Source organism: Oncorhynchus tshawytscha, linkage group LG16 (genome assembly GCF_018296145.1).
Source record: "Oncorhynchus tshawytscha isolate Ot180627B linkage group LG16, Otsh_v2.0, whole genome shotgun sequence".
In the NCBI taxonomy this organism is placed as follows: Eukaryota; Metazoa; Chordata; class Actinopteri; order Salmoniformes; family Salmonidae; genus Oncorhynchus; species Oncorhynchus tshawytscha.
The window spans coordinates 37,707,604-37,724,832 of record NC_056444.1 but is presented as its reverse complement, the minus strand read 5'-3'; the positions used below and the strand labels follow the sequence as shown (position 1 = coordinate 37,724,832).

General features: G+C 41.9%; 1 protein-coding gene across 1 annotated transcript in view; it reads left to right on the top strand.

Annotated features, from left to right (window-relative positions):
- LOC112215622 (LYR motif-containing protein 4B) overlaps positions 1–17,229 on the top strand; it is a 62,449-nt gene that overhangs the window by 3,389 nt on the left and 41,831 nt on the right. The window lies entirely within an intron of this gene.

Genomic DNA, 17,229 nt, shown 5'->3' with positions numbered 1-17,229 from the left:
TTGCCTCCCATGGTGGAGCTGTCACTGGCTGACCACCTTCACCCCATGTTGTGCTTCTGGCACTTCCCTCCCTGGAAAGACGTTGCGCATTTCTGCACTTCCATAAGACATACAAAAACTTGCTCAGTGAATCAGAGCACTCTTTTATTGTTGACTTACCAGGCAGAGTTACTGGAAGATGTGGGGGAGCAACTGAATATGGGGACCCTGAACCTCAATCCTTGGGATGATGTTTTATCGCATGTTCGCTGACTGTTAAGCGTTTTGCAAGGAGAACTGTTGAAATCAAGGAATGGGCCTCCCAAGTTGTAGCAATGAGACATGCTCGAAAATTGGGGATAAATAAATAATATATGAAGGTTACGGTGGCCCTATAGATCTCGGGTCAGATCAAAGTACATTTGATATTCACCCTGTTGCTTCACCCTATTTGCTTTGCTGAAAAGTTAGCTTAGATGCCATGTCCAGAAACGTACATCTCTTGCCTACAACATATAGATCGGTGTAAGCATTATGAAGGGACATTCCACCTTACTATCAGAGCTTAAAGGAAAACGCCACTCTGAAAACTATCTTTTGGGATTTGATTTTATTATTCCACTGTTGATACAGTCCCAATATGCTTTGCATACCAACAACATTTTCAAGATATAGGATTTTTAAGGTGCAAAGTGTCACTTGCCACATGATGATGCATCATCATCATCATGATGTTTTAAAAATGTAAGTGACACTTTGCTTATGAAAGTCCAATATCTTGAAAACTTGACTACACACATGAAAATCATTTTGGGATTGTTAACCTTTTCAAGTGTATGTTCCAAATATCTCTAACGGTCACCCCAGCGTGAGTTGTTTTATGCATGTGATGTCAGAATGCACTCACTGTTCCAAAATGTGATTGTTACTGAACAAGACAGTTAACACACGCTGCCTGATAATTATCTATTGGTTGTTTGAACTTGTCAATTGCAAATTATTTTCTAACAACAGTTTGAATTTAGGTGTGTTCCGCCGCCTCATTAATTCACATAGAAGTAGCCCATTTCACTGTTGCGGACAATTTATGTTTGAGACTTTACTGAGGCAGACAAACTTCTCTCTTCAAGGAGAGCCCAAGCTCTTAACCAGTGTTTCTGCAGATCAGGCATGCAGACATTTGCGCAGTCTTGCACGAACTGGCACATGTTCTGACTGGCACTCGCATTGCCTTCATTGTTGTTTTCCTCACAAATAATAACTTGTGTGGATTCCTATCAAAGCAAATGCCTTATTTTCTGTATATCGTGTTGTCGTTTCTACTGTAGCATACAGTATGTATGGAGCATAATGTATTTACAGTTTAATTCATGTTTTCAAGTACTGGTGACAATGCATTCGGATTATTAAATTGATTAATGGACACCTATGATGTGTGTGTATAAAATACTTTTTTGACGCTTGTGTTGATTATGATGAGCTAATGCTAAGCTATTTTCTAGCTACAGTGGGGCAAAAAAGTATTTAGTCAGCCACCAATTGTGCAAGTTCTCCCACTTAAAAAGATGAGGCCTGTAATTTTCATCATAGGTACACTTCAACTATGACAGACAAAATGCGAGAAAAAAAATCCAGAAAATCACATTGTAGGATTTTTAATGAAATTATTTGCAAATTATGGTGGAAAATAAGTATTTGGTCACATACAAACAAGCAGGATTTCTGGTTCTCACAGACCTGTAACTTCTTCTTTAAGAGGCTCCTCTGTCCTCCACTCGTTACCTGTATTAATGGCACCTGTTTGAACTTATCAGTATAAAAAACACCTGTCCACAACCTCAAACAGTCACACTCCAAACTCTACTATGGCCAAGACCAAAGAGCTGTCAAAGGACACCAGAAACAAAATTGTAGACCTGCACCATGCTGGTAAGACTGAATCTGCAATAGGTAAGCAGCTTGGTTTGAAGAAATCAACTGTGGGAGCAATTATTAGGAAATGGAAGACATACAAGACCACTGATACTCTCCCTCGATCTGGGGCTCCACGCAAGATCTCACCACGTGGGGTCAAAATGATCACAAGAACAGTGAGCAAAAATCCCAGAACCACACGGGGGACCTAGTGAATGACCTGCAGAGAGCTGGGACCAAAGTAACAAAGCCTACCATCAGTAACACACTACGCCGCCCGGGACTCAAATCCTGCAGTGCCAGACGTGTCCTCCTGCTTAAGCCAGTACATGTCCAGGCCAGTCTGAAGTTTGCTAGAGAGCATTTGGATGATCCAGAAGAAGATTGGGAGAATGTCATATGGTCAGATGAAACCAAATAAGATTTTTTTTGGTAAAAACTCAACTCGTCGTGTTTGGAGGACAAAGAATGCTAAGTTGCATCCAAAGAACACCATACCTAATGTGAAGCATGGGGGTGGAAACATCATGCTTTGGGGCTGTTTTTCTGCAAAGGGACCAGGAAGACTGATCCGTGTAAAGGAAAGAATGAATGGGGCCATGTATCGTGAGATTTTGAGTGAAAACCTCCTTCCATCAGCAAGGGCATTGAAGATGAAACGTGGCTGGGTCTTTCAGCATGACAATGATCCCAAACACACCGCCCGGGCAACGAAGGAGTGGCTTCGTAAGAAGCATTTCAAGGTCCTGGAGTGGCCTAGCCAGTCTCCAGATCTCAACCCCATAGAAAATCTTTGGTGGGAGTTGAAAGTCCATGTTGCCCAGCAACAGCCCCAAAACATCACTGCTCTAGAGGAGATCTGCATGGAGGAATGGGCCAAAATACCAGCATCAGTGTGTGAAAACCTTGTGAAGACTTACAGAAAACGTTTGACCTCTGTCATTGCCAACAAAGGGTATGTAACTAAGTATTGAGATAAACGTTTGTTATTGACCAAATACTTATTTTCCACCGTCATTTGCAAATAAATTCATTAAAAATCCTACAATGTGATTTTCTGGATTTTTTCTTCTAATTTTGTCTGTCATAGTTGAAGTGTACCTATGACGAAAATTACAGGCCTCGCTCATCTTTTTAGGTGAGAGATCTTGCACAATTGGTGGCTGACTAAATACTTTTTTGCCCCACTGTATGTGTGGCGCCATGTTCACTCATCTTTCGGGTAAACTTTCAGAAGTGAATGATGGGATGTGAATGATCGTAGATAACACACCCCCTTCAACTCACAAACAGCCACAACTTATCTTGTCTTATATCTTTGGTTGACGTGAAAAAACAAACGTGGCACGCATAAACTACCCATATTACTTCCAATTTTATTGAAAGTGTTCTACTCAATTATTTCAATGAATGGTGAGCTCACCAGTGACGTGATTAATTGCAAATAGTAATTGCTATTAGCTAATCCATATTGTGGTTTCTGTCAGATGAGAGTTAACTAAATATGACCGCTTGTGTTACATCAATCTTTCCTCAATTAGGGCTAGGACCAATGTAGCTTACATTTTCTGGTTTGGATGACTGTGTTATGCTGTCATTACTTCTGGGAATGTCTGTCTGAATATAGCATCCAAAAATAAACTGGTCACACTCAGGACATAACTTTGTAAAGACTGTTCGTGCAAAATGTTTCTGTGAAAAAAGTGTGGCCAGCTCAAGCGCTGACTGTCGCATCAATCGAAACGCGACGTTCTAAATAAGCGTTCTAATCACACCGGTTTGAGCGCATGCTGCAGGGACCACTGTAGAATGATCACACCTGATTATTGGTATGTGTCAATGGACTAATGAGAAAATGCCCAAAAATATATATATACTTTTTTGGGGGAGGGGGGTCTTTTAAGTGGAGCTACCATATTTCATATTTTCAGTCCCTATATGGGAGGGGATGGGGCCAATCTTATTTGAGATACGGTCCTTTCCATTTCAGTAAGAGGGGCTGAGTGCGTTACAGGTAAATAGTCTTTATTGCAGTTGCACTACACTGATTATCTCACAACGGCTAGTCTTGTGCACCTAGATTTGCATCACAACTGCAATTATGAATTACCTTGCTCGCAACTTTTGCCACTGCTCTGTGATCTAGCTTACAACTGGTCACCTTTGCAATTGTAGTAAGCCCACTTAGGCTATTATTCTCCCCAACGTTCAATAAGTTGTTTCTTTAGGCCTATTTATGCAAACTTTAAGTAAGTCACTGAAAACATGTATCTTTGACAATGATAAAATAATTGTGAGGTAAGGACAGCCAGTGTTTCCACTCATGTCAGTTAGAATAATGTTGCATTGTGCAACAAAGCATGATGCTGTCTGTGGCACAGAACAGCCCTGATTAATAATTGAAGGCTTAAAGAGACACCTCTTTCTCACTCTGCTTAAAGTGAAACTGAGTGTTTTAGCAACATATCTAAAAATCTGTTCATATACACCCCTTTTAAAAAAAAACATTTTCTGACAAGTGAGCACATGGTGACTTTAAAATTTTAATAAATTCATAGAATACATCATTCTCAAACATTCTAAGGCATTTGTGAAAATTCAATAGCAATATAGAGTGGGAAAATGGCTGTGTGCTTGGACAATTAATAGACACTGCCATAGATAAAACCGAATAAAAACATTTGTCCAGGACCGATGTCTATGCAGACCGGTGCGTCATAGCCAATCAGCGCTACATTAGGCCTATATACAAATAAACCATTTATATCACACGGGCCTGCCATCATTCACATTGAACTGGACTGTGGACTTTACAGGCAGTAGCAACAGCACTTCAGGTTATTAGATCGCATTCGCCAAAAGTCATAATACATCTGAATGGATTTCTGTAAATATGTAATTACCACAGGAGTTCCCTTACATTTGTGAACTTCAGTCCTATTGATCAAACCATGAAAAAGTAGTCTCTCTGTTGCCTATGCACATCAACAAGATCAAACACTAATGCTAGCCAGAGCAAGATGAGCTAAAATATAACGAAGAAACTCTAGCTAGATAAACCCTCTCAAACTTTTCAGCTAGTTGGCTGTCGAAATTGTATTGTTAAACGATGGGGAATGGCAGCCTGCCCGACCTTCTGCAGCTTGCCTGCCAATGCATGCCTGTCCCAACCTACGTAACTGAATGGGAACTTGTCTCCCTGCCTGCCAAATACATTGCCTGTCTGCCAACAAAAAAAGAGCAAAATAATAGTTGTCCAGCCTTTGCTGCTATGCTTGCAGATTTGCGTAATATGCTACGACCCGAAACAAAAAGTTCTGAACTCCAAATGACAAATGTAGCTATAGGTTGTTGTAACGTTTAAACTTAAAACTTGTTTATCCATTTTTGCATTGCATGGATCACCGGTGCAGTTGAATGCTGTATGGTGCACTCAATATATTTTAGTTGAGTAGTCACCCTAGGCTACTGCTCCTGGCTACTGTTGCTGTAATAGGCCTATATGTTTCTCCTTTGCATGGTGTTTTGTTTTTTGGTTAATCATTGTCAAGCTTTAAAAACCAAGGCCAGACTGCAACATTTTAGTAGCTTAGCTACTGTGACCTGTCTGTACACTTTCCTTCTGCTGTCCGCTGCAAACAGAACAAACAAGAGCAGCACAATTTTGAAGTTGAATTCACAGATGCAAGTGCATCATGCTATAATTTCAGAAAGTAGATTACTTTACTGTTTGGTGTTTTATTAGGATCCCCTTTAGCTATTGGAAAAGCAGCAAGCTACTCTTCCTGTGGTCCACACAGAACATGACAATACAGAACATTAATTGACAACAGCTCAAGGACAGAACAACAGAAGTTTAAAAAAAAAGGCACATGTAGCCTACGTATCAATGCATAAACACAAACTATCTAGGTCAAATAGGGGAGAGGCATTGTGCCGTGAGGTGTTGCTTTATCTGTTCTTTTGAAACCATGTTTGTTGTTTGTTTGAGGTATATGAGATGGATCGGAGTTCTATGCAATAAAGGCTCTATACAATACTGTACGCTTTCTTGAATTTGTTCTGGATTTGGGGGACTGTGAAAAGACCCCAGGTGGCATGTCTGATGGGGTTAGTATGTCTTGGAGCAAATCAAATCAATCAATCCCAGGAGAACAGCAAAGGACCTTGTGAAGATACTGGAGGAAATGGGTACAAAAGTGTGTCTGTGTGTCTGTGTGGTATGTGTGTGTTATATATATTTATTACACACACAGTAAACCAAGTCCTATATCGACATAACCTGAAAGGCCGCTCAGCAAGGAAGAAGCCACTGCTCCAAAACCGCCATTAAAAAAGCCAGACTACAGTTTGCAACTGCACATGGGAACAAATATCATACTTTTTGGAGAAATGTCCTCTGGTCTGATGAAACAAAAATAGAACTGTTTGGCCCTAATGACCATCGTTATGTTTGGAGGAAAAAGGGGGAGGCTTGCAAGCCGAAGAACACCATCCCAACCATGAAGCACGTGGGTGGCAGCATCATGTTGTGGGGGTGCTTTGCTGCAGGAGCGACTGGTGCACTTCACAAAATAGATGACATGAGGATGGAAAATTATGTGGATATATTGAAGCAACATCTCATGACATCAGTCAGGAAGATTAAAGCTTGGTTGCAAATGGGTCGTCCAACTGGACAATGACCCCAAGCATACTTCCAAAGCTGTGGCAAAATAGCTTAAGGACAACAACAGTCAAGGTATTGGAGTGGCCATCACAATGCCCTGATCTCAATCCTATAGATCTTTGTGGGCAGAACTGAAAAAGTGTGTGCGAATGAACAACACACACCCACACGTCTATTCTATTGTTTAGGAATCTTTTTTTTATTTAATTTTTTTAACACCCCTTTTTCGCCCCAATTTCGTGGTATCCAATTGTTTAGTAGCTACTATCTTGTCTCATCGCTACAACTCCCGTACGGGCTCGGGAGAGACGGTTGAAAGTCATGCGTCCTCCGATACACAACCCAACCAAGCCGCACTGCTTCTTAACACAGCGCCATCCAACCCGGAAGCCAGCCGCACCAATGTGTCGGAGGAAACACCGTGCACCTGGCAACCTTGGTTAGCGCGCACTGCCCGAACCCGCCACAAGAGTCGCTGGTGTGCGATGAGACAAGGATTTCCCTACCGGCCAAACCCTCCCTAACCCGGACGGCGCTAGGCCAATTGTGCGTCGCCCCACGGATCTCCCGGTTGAAAATGTATTAATTGAGTTAATTTGTTATAATTAAAACTGCCTGTGGTTATTTGTTATTGGATTGGCAGAAGGACACAACTACTAACACATTAGCCTACAGCTGGCCTGAACATAACTTCTTTTGACTGCACTTTATTATCCAATGTCACACTTACCGATGGCGAGGTGAAGCCTGTCCCCAAAGCACTGCAGGCTGGTCCAGTTTATCAAGCGCAATGCTTTTATCATGTTGCTCCCGCTGTCAGTTGTCAAGCACACCTGTCGGTCTTTGCTCATCTTCCACGATGCCAGAGAGGCATTGAGACCCTGGGCTATTACTTCACCCGTATGATCATTGGGGAAGTAAGATGTCTGGAGGCAAACATTTTGCAATTTTCAGTCTTCATTTGTGTAGTGGACTGTCCAGCTTCTTTCTCTGCGACTCTTTTGCATGTAGCAGTGTATAATCACAGCAGGGCTTCTTCCTTGAAATACTTGCGGCTTAGCAGATAATATTTGGCAACTACCTAGCAGCTTTTTAAGGCTTGGCTTTTCTACTGTAAAGATTGGGAACATATCTTTTGCTATGTAATAGGTCACTGCTACCGTTATCTCCTTCCACCTCTAACTTTTCTTGTCAAAAGGGATTATGTTTGAAAAGGATGTGGCTATGGTAGTTTGTCTTTTAGCAGATGTTTTGGGAATCGGGAGACTTGAATCGGCATTGCGTAGTCTCACGCATTCCTTCCATTCCACCGCGAGTTTCAGTTGCAGGTGATGGAAGAGGTTGGTTGTGCTGCTGATTTTTGTAGCAATTGTCTTTCGACACATTTTGCACGACATTCGTTTGCTGAACATCAGACCTCTTAAACCCGAACCACTTCCATATTACTGAAAAAACATTGCTGCCCTTTTTTGGGATGATTTCATCCTCGCGAGAGGCTTTGCTGCCTCCCTCACTTCCCATTTTGGTGGAACTCTTACCGCCGCTACACTTCTCCGGCGTGGTTACAATTTGTGGAAGGCTGTCTAGCGTTGTGTTTGGTGGATAACCTCTACATGATTCAACATTGGACTGACAGAGAAGAGACCGTGAGATGCTGCATTTGTAGAACGTTAAAACAGAACCTCAACTCTAGCAATACAGGCTTTTCCCATATCGCGCTAAAACATAAACTCTAATATATCGAATAACCTTGATATATCGCCCAGCCCTAATCTCTTTAATACAGAAAGACCTCTCCCCATCTTTACAACTGTTGAATCTCTATGTTTTGACCACGACAGCCACGCCATTCATTACCAGACTCAGCCGAGCCCTAGAACTTAGGGAATGATTTGTACAAATTACGATGCTCTTAGTTTGAGATGTTCAGGACCAGTTTATTACTGGCCACCCATTCCAAAAACATACTGCAACTCTTTAACCCTTTCACACGTACTATCATACGGGTGTGATCGTTCTACAGTAGTCCCTGAATGGTACGATCACACCCGTGTGATTAGAACGCTTATTTAGAACGGCCAGTTTCGAATGACGCAACAATCAGCATTTGAGTTGGCCACACTTTTTTTTCCAGAAACTATTTACACAAACACGGTCCTTACAAAGTTAGGTCCAGAATGTGAGCAGTTATTATTTTTGCATGCAATGTTCAGGTATTCACAGAAGTATCTATAGCATAACACAATCATCCAAACTGGAAAAATGTAGGCTACATGTGTCCTAGCGCTAACTGAGGAAAGATTGACGCAACACAAGCGGTCATATTTTATAACTCTCGGCTGACAAACTACAATATGAATTAGCTAATAGCAATTACTATTAATAATTAATCACATTGATCAAAATAATTGAGTAAAACACTTTCTAGAAATCGAAAGTAATCTGACGATTAGTTTCAGCGCTCTGCCATGCTTTTCTTCCTCACAGAAACCAGAGATAATAAGAGAAGACAAGATGAGTTTAGTCTGTTTATAGTATGCTCACCTCATTTTGTTATAGCATCTTTGGTCCGACAGACGATTACGTGAAACCCAGAATGCATTGTATGTCAACAAACATGGCTCCACACATAGCTGGAATTAGCTTAGCTCATCATAATCAGCACAGCCTTCAAAAAAGTATTTTACACACATATAAGCCCACTACAATCTATGCAAGAATCGGAATGCTTGAACGTGAATAAAACAGTAAATATATCAATAATTACCACAACATTTTCTGATAGTGATTTATTGATACAAATGGCGCGTGCAGGCAGTCATTCACGTAACCTCTCACTACTCACTGAGCCATTCAGTGTTGTTTATGTATGTATATAGTGAGCTAAGCTGTAGCATTAGCAATGTCTTTCAGAAGGAGAAAACTCACAAATGCGGAAATTCTGGAAATTGTTTAAAATCTGAAAGTAAGGAATCAGATTCTGACAGTGACAGTGAGGAGCTGCCATTGAGAACCCTGAATCTGAGGACCCCTTGTCCACTGACAAAGTCCCAGTTCCCTTTGAAGGTGATGGAGGCAGACCGATAGTGGGTGAAGTACAGGAGTTCTGTGGTAGCTGGACGGCTGCCAGCCATTTCACCCCTCCTGGCCCCGCTGTTTGCTTTGATGAGTCCCAGTCTGGAGTGCAACACCCCTTGCAATTTCCACCTGAGGCAGAGTGCTTCAAGTTGTTTCTGACAAAGGAGCTGGTGGAAGACATAGCAGAGACCAATCACTATACCTTGGAGCTACAAGAGAAGAGAGAGCCAGGAGTGAGGGGGAAACTCGCTGAATATGTGACAACCACAATTAGTGAAATGTACACCTTCCTGGCGACCGTTCTTCTCATGGGGATAGTAAAGAAGAACTCCCTAAGAGAATATTGGAGCACAGATCCTATGTTTGCAACTCCCTTCTTTTCCCAAGACTGCTTCCTAGTTCTGCTGCGATGACTGCATTTCATCAACAATGCTACCGCCATCCTAAATGACCCATTATACAAACTAAGAAATGTCAACAGCTGGCAGTAAAGTGGCATGACAAACGAGACATCATGTCCTATCCAATGTCCATACAGCAACCATGTCGGCCACAGGGAAGGTTGACCACCTGACGGAAGAGAGAGAAATCAAACCAGACTGTGTGCTTGACTATAACCTCAAATTGGGAGCAGTGTATAAGGCGGACATGATAAACAGCTTTGTGGAATGCACTCAGAAAATGACCAAGTGGAATAAATTATTATTAACTATGATTCAATGTAGGCAACAGACGGAAAATGTGAACGTGTGTGCAGGACAGGATATGAGCAAATGTCTGCAGACTTGAACTGCACGAACAATTGGAAAGTGTTTGGGGAATTTTGTCTGGGTCAGAAATGTAAAAAAAAAAAAATGGATTGGTCCGCAAAAGTAAAAATTTCGACTTTTTATGTGGATGAATAAGGAACACACCTCAATTCAAACTTTTCTTAGAAAATAAAAAAAGTTATTAGAAAATTATTTGAAATTGACAAGTTGAAAACCGCCTATAAATAAAAAAAATAGGCTGCGTGCCTTGGTTTGAGGGCAGCGCTGATTAAATGTACTGTTGCGTAACAATCGCATTCTGGAAAGGAGAGAACATTCTAACATCACGTGCATAAAAAAAACTCACTGGGGCAACCGTTAGAGATATTTGGAACTCGCGCATGAAAGGGTTTCAGTGACTTCATTAGCTGTGGTTTCTGATGCTTATATGGTTGACTCATCAGCGTTCAGGGACATGCATGCTTTGTTTAATGCCACTGGCAGGTCATTAGTAAAAAATTGAAAAGAGTGCCTAGAGAGCTGCCCTGCGGTACACCACACTTTACATGTTTGACATGAGAGAAACGTCCATTAAAGAAAACCCATTGAGTTCTATTAGATTTCCATATCGTTGATTCAGAGCTGAGATTGAAAAGCCATAACACACGTTCTTTTTCAACAACAGGTTATGGTCAATAATATCAAAGGTTGCACTGAAATCTAACAGTACTGCTCCCACAATTTTCTTCTTATCAATTTCTTTCAACCAATCATCAGTCATTTGTGTCAGTTGACTCGCTTGTGCGTCCTATTCGGCCCGCGGCCCTTGTGCTTGACACATACGCTAGCCTATTAGTCACGTTATGACTGACTTGTGATCATTGCCTTTGCTAGTTTGATTTTGACATTCCCAGCCTTAGTTAGTCATCCATTTTTGTTCAAAATATTTAGTCATTGAAACAAACAGTGCATCCCGCATGTGTAGAGACAGCAAACAATGTATCAGGCCAGCTGTGATTTACAACCTTTTAGCAATGTTTTTTGGACTACCAAGAACTGTATTGGTGAATTCTATTAATCATGCATTGAACTGCATCCATCTATTCTGCCAACAATGCCTTACTGTATGTCATGGAATTTTGAGTCAAATAGAACCCATTTTTAGCATAAACTAGGAATTTTATAGATTTTACTTATGATTGTCCGTTTGTTTCATCTGCAAATCAGTGAAGGCGCTGTCGGTACTACTTTAAAGTGTGTTACGCCTGGTTAGGGATCGTGTAATAGACCTAAAGGTGCTGTTTTAACTTCATGGTCAAAAAACTTAAGCCAAGTATGTCCCCAGACAGTGCTTCAAATTGGCTGCAGCAATATCACTGCATTCACAGGCAAACGTGGAAAACAAACCAGGGGACGCATGAGAGGCTGCTTTTCGATTCTCACCACCGCTCATGCATTACCAATGGTTCAAACTCACTCCAGCATGGTGGAAACTCACTCCAGCCGAAGTGTAAGCCATTTCAACGCTTTTAAATCCATGATGGGGAGTGTTGAAGTGCACAATTCAGGAGAAGGGGATGTAGGCGAGCCTTGTGAGAGCCATAGGGAAAGACTGTGTGAGGTGGGTAGAGAAGGAGCGAGTGGGAGAGGGAATAACATGAATGAATAGCAGATGTGCTGAAGTAAGAGAAAATATGAGAGAAAGGCGGTGGGGGGGAGCGGGAAACTCCAAGAGTCTCGGAGAGAAAGACTGAGAGGGAAGGTAAGACTGAGATGGGGAGAGATGAGATATTCTGTGAGGGAGAGATGTAGACTTTATTGCAGACACACTGCAGAATATGAACCTTATCATAGCAAGGGCGGACTGGCATAAGTAGGGCTTGCGTTATTTTTAACTTTCCCCCTGTGGAATTCCAGCGCTAACACTGTGCTAGTGTGGAGTCGGTGACGAGTCATGTGCAGCTGTGCGATGGCTCTTATTCATCAAGCAGACAGTTAAGAATTAAAACCTTGAAAAGACGTGGCTAAATAAGTGATCATGGAAAGCCACCCTTGTGCCACATGGAGTGTTATTCTCTGTGAAATCTCTACACATCTGTCTGAGTGTTTCCCTGCAGACATGTTTGAGGGATTTGAGTGCACCTATATTCAGTCATGTTTACAGCGAGAAGGTAGAACCCATGGTTTCTCTTCAAACAGTACAGAATGATGTATGCCTTGTTTGGCTTTGAGAACACCTTTGTCAATTGTTATTGGTTCATATTTAGTACGTCATTTCAAAGCAAATGTTTTTTCTCCTTGTTTTCTTTCTCATTCCTCATTAGGAGAGATGTATCTGGAGAACACTAATCACTGCTTCATACTGTAATGTGGAGCCTCCCCCAATAGTGATGTTGGCCATTTTGGTTCCCAAATGGCCATTTCTGTCAACTCTAACATCAAGAATACTGCACATCGGTCTGAAAAAGCTACAACAATGTTAATAATAAACCCTGCCATTTAGGTACAGTGCCTTACGAAAGTATTCCTTACGAAAGTTCAAGGGGGCCAAATACTTTCGCAAAGGCACTGTACCTACAGGACATTTGGAAAGTATTGACCCCTTCACATTTTGGTACGTTCCAGCCTTATTCTAAAATGGATTAAATCAAACATTTTCCTCATTAATCTACACAATATCCCATAATAACAAAGCAACAACTGTTTTTTAGAAATGTTTGCAAATGTAACTATAAAAACACCTTGTTTACATAAGTTTTCAGACCCTTTCCCATGAGACTAATTTTAGCTCATGTGCATCCTATCCCATTGATCATCCTTGATGTTTCTACAACTTGATGGGAGTCCACCTGTGGTAAATTAAATTGATTGGACATGATTTGGATAGGATACCTTTATAAGGTCCCACATTTGACAGTGCATGTCAAAGCAAATGAGGTTGAAGGAATTGTCCACGGAGCTCTGAGACAAGATTGTGTCAAGGCACAGTTCTGGGGAAGGATACAAAAACATTTCTGCAGCATTGAAGGTCTCCAAGAACACTGTCCTCCATCATTCTTAAATGGAACAATTTTGGAATCACCAAGACTTCCTAGATCTTGAGAAGGGAAGGGCCTTGGTCAGGGAGGTGACCAAGAACTCGATGGTCACTCTGACGGAGCTCCAGAGATTCTCTGTGGAGATGGGAGAATGTTCCAGAAGGACAACCATCTCTGTAGCACTCCACCAAAAAGGCCTTTATAGGAGCATGGCCAGCGGAAGCTACTCCTCAGTAAAAGGCACATGTCAGCCCGCTTGGAGTTTGTCAAAAGGTACTTAAAAGAACTCTCAGACCATGACAAAAACAAGATTCTCTGGTCTGATGAAACCAAGATTGAGTTCTTTGGCCTGAATGCCAAGCGTCACGTCTGGAGGAAACCTGGCACCATCCCTACGGTGAAGCATGACTGTGGCAGACTCATGCTGTGGGAATGTTTTTCAGTGGCAGGGACTGGGATACTAGTCTAGATAGAGGGAAAAATGAACATAGCAATGTACAGAGATCCTTGATGAAAACCTGCTCCAGTAAGCTTGAGACTGGAGCGAAGGTTCACCTTCCAAAAGGACAACGACCCTAAGCACACATCCAAGACAGCGCAGGAGTGGCTTCGGAACAAGTCTCTGAATGCCCTTGAGTGGCCCAGCCAGAGCCCGGACTTGAACCCGATCGAACATCTCTGGAGAGACCTGAAAATAGCTGTGCAGCAACGCTCCCCATCCAACCTGACAGAGCTTGAGAGGATCTGCAGAGAAGAATGTCAAACTCCCCAAATACTGGCGTGTCAAGCTTTCCCTCTATCCTGACTAGTCTCCCAGTCCCTGCCACTGAAAAACATCCCCACAGCATGATGCTGCCACAATGCTTCACCATAGGGATGGCCAGAGAATCTCGTTTCTCATGGTTTGAGAGTCCTTAGGTCCCTTTTGGCAAACTCTAAGCAGGCTGTCATGTGCCTTTTTACTGAGTGGCTTCTGTCTGGCTACTCTACCATAAAGGCCTGATTGGTGGAGTGCTGCAGAGATGGTTGTCCTTCTGGAACGTTCAACACAGAGGAACTCTAGAGCTCTGTCAGAGTCACCATTAGGTTCTTGGTCACCTCCCTGACCAAGGCCCTTCTCCCCTGATTGCTCAGTGTAACTGGGTGCCCAGCTCTAGGAAGAGTCTTTGTGGTCCCAAAATTCTTCAATTTAAATGAGGCACTGTGTTCTTGGGGAACTTCAATGCTGCAGACATTTTTTGGTACACTTCCCCAGATATGTGCCTTGATACAATCCTTTATCTTAGCTCTGTGGACAATTCCGTTAAACTCATGGCATGGTTTTTGCTCAGACATGCACTTTCAACTGTGGAACTTTTATATAGACAGTGTACATGATTTGGAAAGGCACAATCAATTGAATTTACCACAGGTCGACTCCAAGTTGTAGAAACATCTCAAGGATGATCAATGGAAACAGGATGGACCGGAGTTCAGGGGTCTGAATACTCATGTAAATTGTTTCATCAAACCTTTTTCTGATATCAGGACATAAAAACTACAATAATTAGCCTAGTGTGCATGTGCGGCCCGAGCTCGTTTTCCCCGTCTAAACTAGCTGGCTAGCTGAACTATGCTAGTTTTCGTACTCAAATATTGCACCCTCAACTTTAAAACTCGTTATGCAACCATGTAACTAAGAAATTCGCTAGAAAGAAATATTTTTGTTATTGTTGAATAGTCATGACTGGTTCGAGATCTGTCGTAAGACTACGGTGGCAAAGTATATCTTTGCTATTTAACGCGGATCCAAGTTCAGTTTTCAGATCCACTGGGGTCATTGGTGTAGATTAGCTGCACGTTTCTGACTGGTCTTGGAACTGTGACAGCGGGCAGCCTCTCCTCACTTGGCTTGACAGGATATGTAGTGGTTTTGCCAACACAGTCAGATATTTATACACTCTTGTACCCTTATCCATTTTTTAACTGACTGTGTTTGTTGATTAAATGAGACTTTATTACTATTATGAGTAATCCAGGAAATTTTATTGACACGAGAAAATGTCAACTCTACAGAGAGCAATGACTACAATGAATGGCTAAATTACTTCTGGACACGAAGGGTCTGTGGTGCTCCTCCTCACCCCTCTACACTGAGTGTACAAAAGATGAAGACCACCTTCCTAATATTGAGTTGCACCCACCCTTTTTCCCCTCAGAACAGCCTCAATTCATCAGGGCATGGACTCTACAAGGTGGTGAAAGCGTTCCAAAAGGATGCTGGCCCATGTTGACTCCAATGCTTCCCAAAGTTGTGTCAAGTTGGCTGGATGTCCTTTGGGTGGTGGAGCATTCTTAATACACATGGGAAATTGTTAAGCGTGGAGAAACCCAGCATCATTGTAGTTCTTGACACAAACTGGTATGCCTGTAACCTGCTATTATACCCTGTTCATAGGCACTTAAATCTGGTCCTGCCCATTCGCCCTCTTAATGGCACACATGCACACAATCTATCTCAATTCTCAAGTCTTAAAAACCCTCCATTTAAACTGCCTAGTCCCCTTCATCTACACTGATTTTAAGTGGATTTATCAAGTGACATCAATAAGGGATCATAGCTTTCACCTGGTGAGTCTGTCACGGATAGAGCAGGTGTCCTTAATGTTTTGTTCGCTCAGTGTATAAGCTGTCAGTTTAGCCTGGGGGGTGTGTTCCAGTGCGCTTTCCTGCCAAAAGCTGACACTGGCTGAATTTCACGCAGTCATTTGAATATGTTAAAGCTTTAAGGCCACATTCATGACCATGATAACTATTTTATTCAGTCAAAACTGGTATTCAGACATGTCTGTGGTCTGGGCCTAAAACTAAAGTATCCCTTTGGTGCAGGAAATTGCGTTTGCTTTAGGTTCTCAGCTAATCTGATGATTCACTTTTGATTGTGTGATCCAAGATTACTCACTTGGTAAAGGCATGAAGATGTGTGTTCTAGAGAAAAGAAAATGCGTCATTCTTCCTTCCATAATCTGTCTTGAGCTCCCCACTCTCCTGTCACAACTGAACGGCAGATGGGGTGATTGCTTCTCCGGCTGTCGTAAAAGGCCCCATCCTCGTATTCTTTTGATGACTCAATTATTCCCACACCATGGACGAAGTGCACACTGTGTAGACTAATTGACCAGCAGTCTTAAGCAGACTTCGCAGTGTGCATCAAGCTGGTCTGTATGGCATATCAACAAGGCTTGGTAGGTTACTTTCTAAATGTAATCTGTTACATATTACCAGTCAACTTGCAATTAGTAACATAATTTTTGGCTTACGCAAACTAAGTAACTTAATCTGAGTGTTTCAATCACTGCTTATAGCCATTGACGAGAGAGGCTATTGATTTCGTTGGGCCTAGTGATTTTGCAAAAATATGCCTACGAGGATGTTATAAGAATTACGTTAAAGTACTATTTTATTATGAATCATGTCATTGATGTACTCCAGAGAAAAAGGTTTTGCTTTTGTCCTGTTGTGTTCTGTTGGTGGTTCGCCATTAGAAGGCTTTGGGCTATTTTTTCCGAAGTATGTCTTGGTGACCTGAAAATAGAATAGCTTGATCGGTCATGTTTAAAACTTCAGCTGCTGTATTTGTTTTTATTTTATTTTTTAAAGCAGATCCAATTGTACTAATTCAGCAACTAATAATTAGATCATGCAAATGCACCTTAGACTCAACAAATTGACATGTTATTTGTTTGCTTCAAATCCTCCTCTGGCACCAAATTGGCGTAGTGGTCTAAGACATTGCATCTCAGTGGAAGAGGCGTCACTGCAG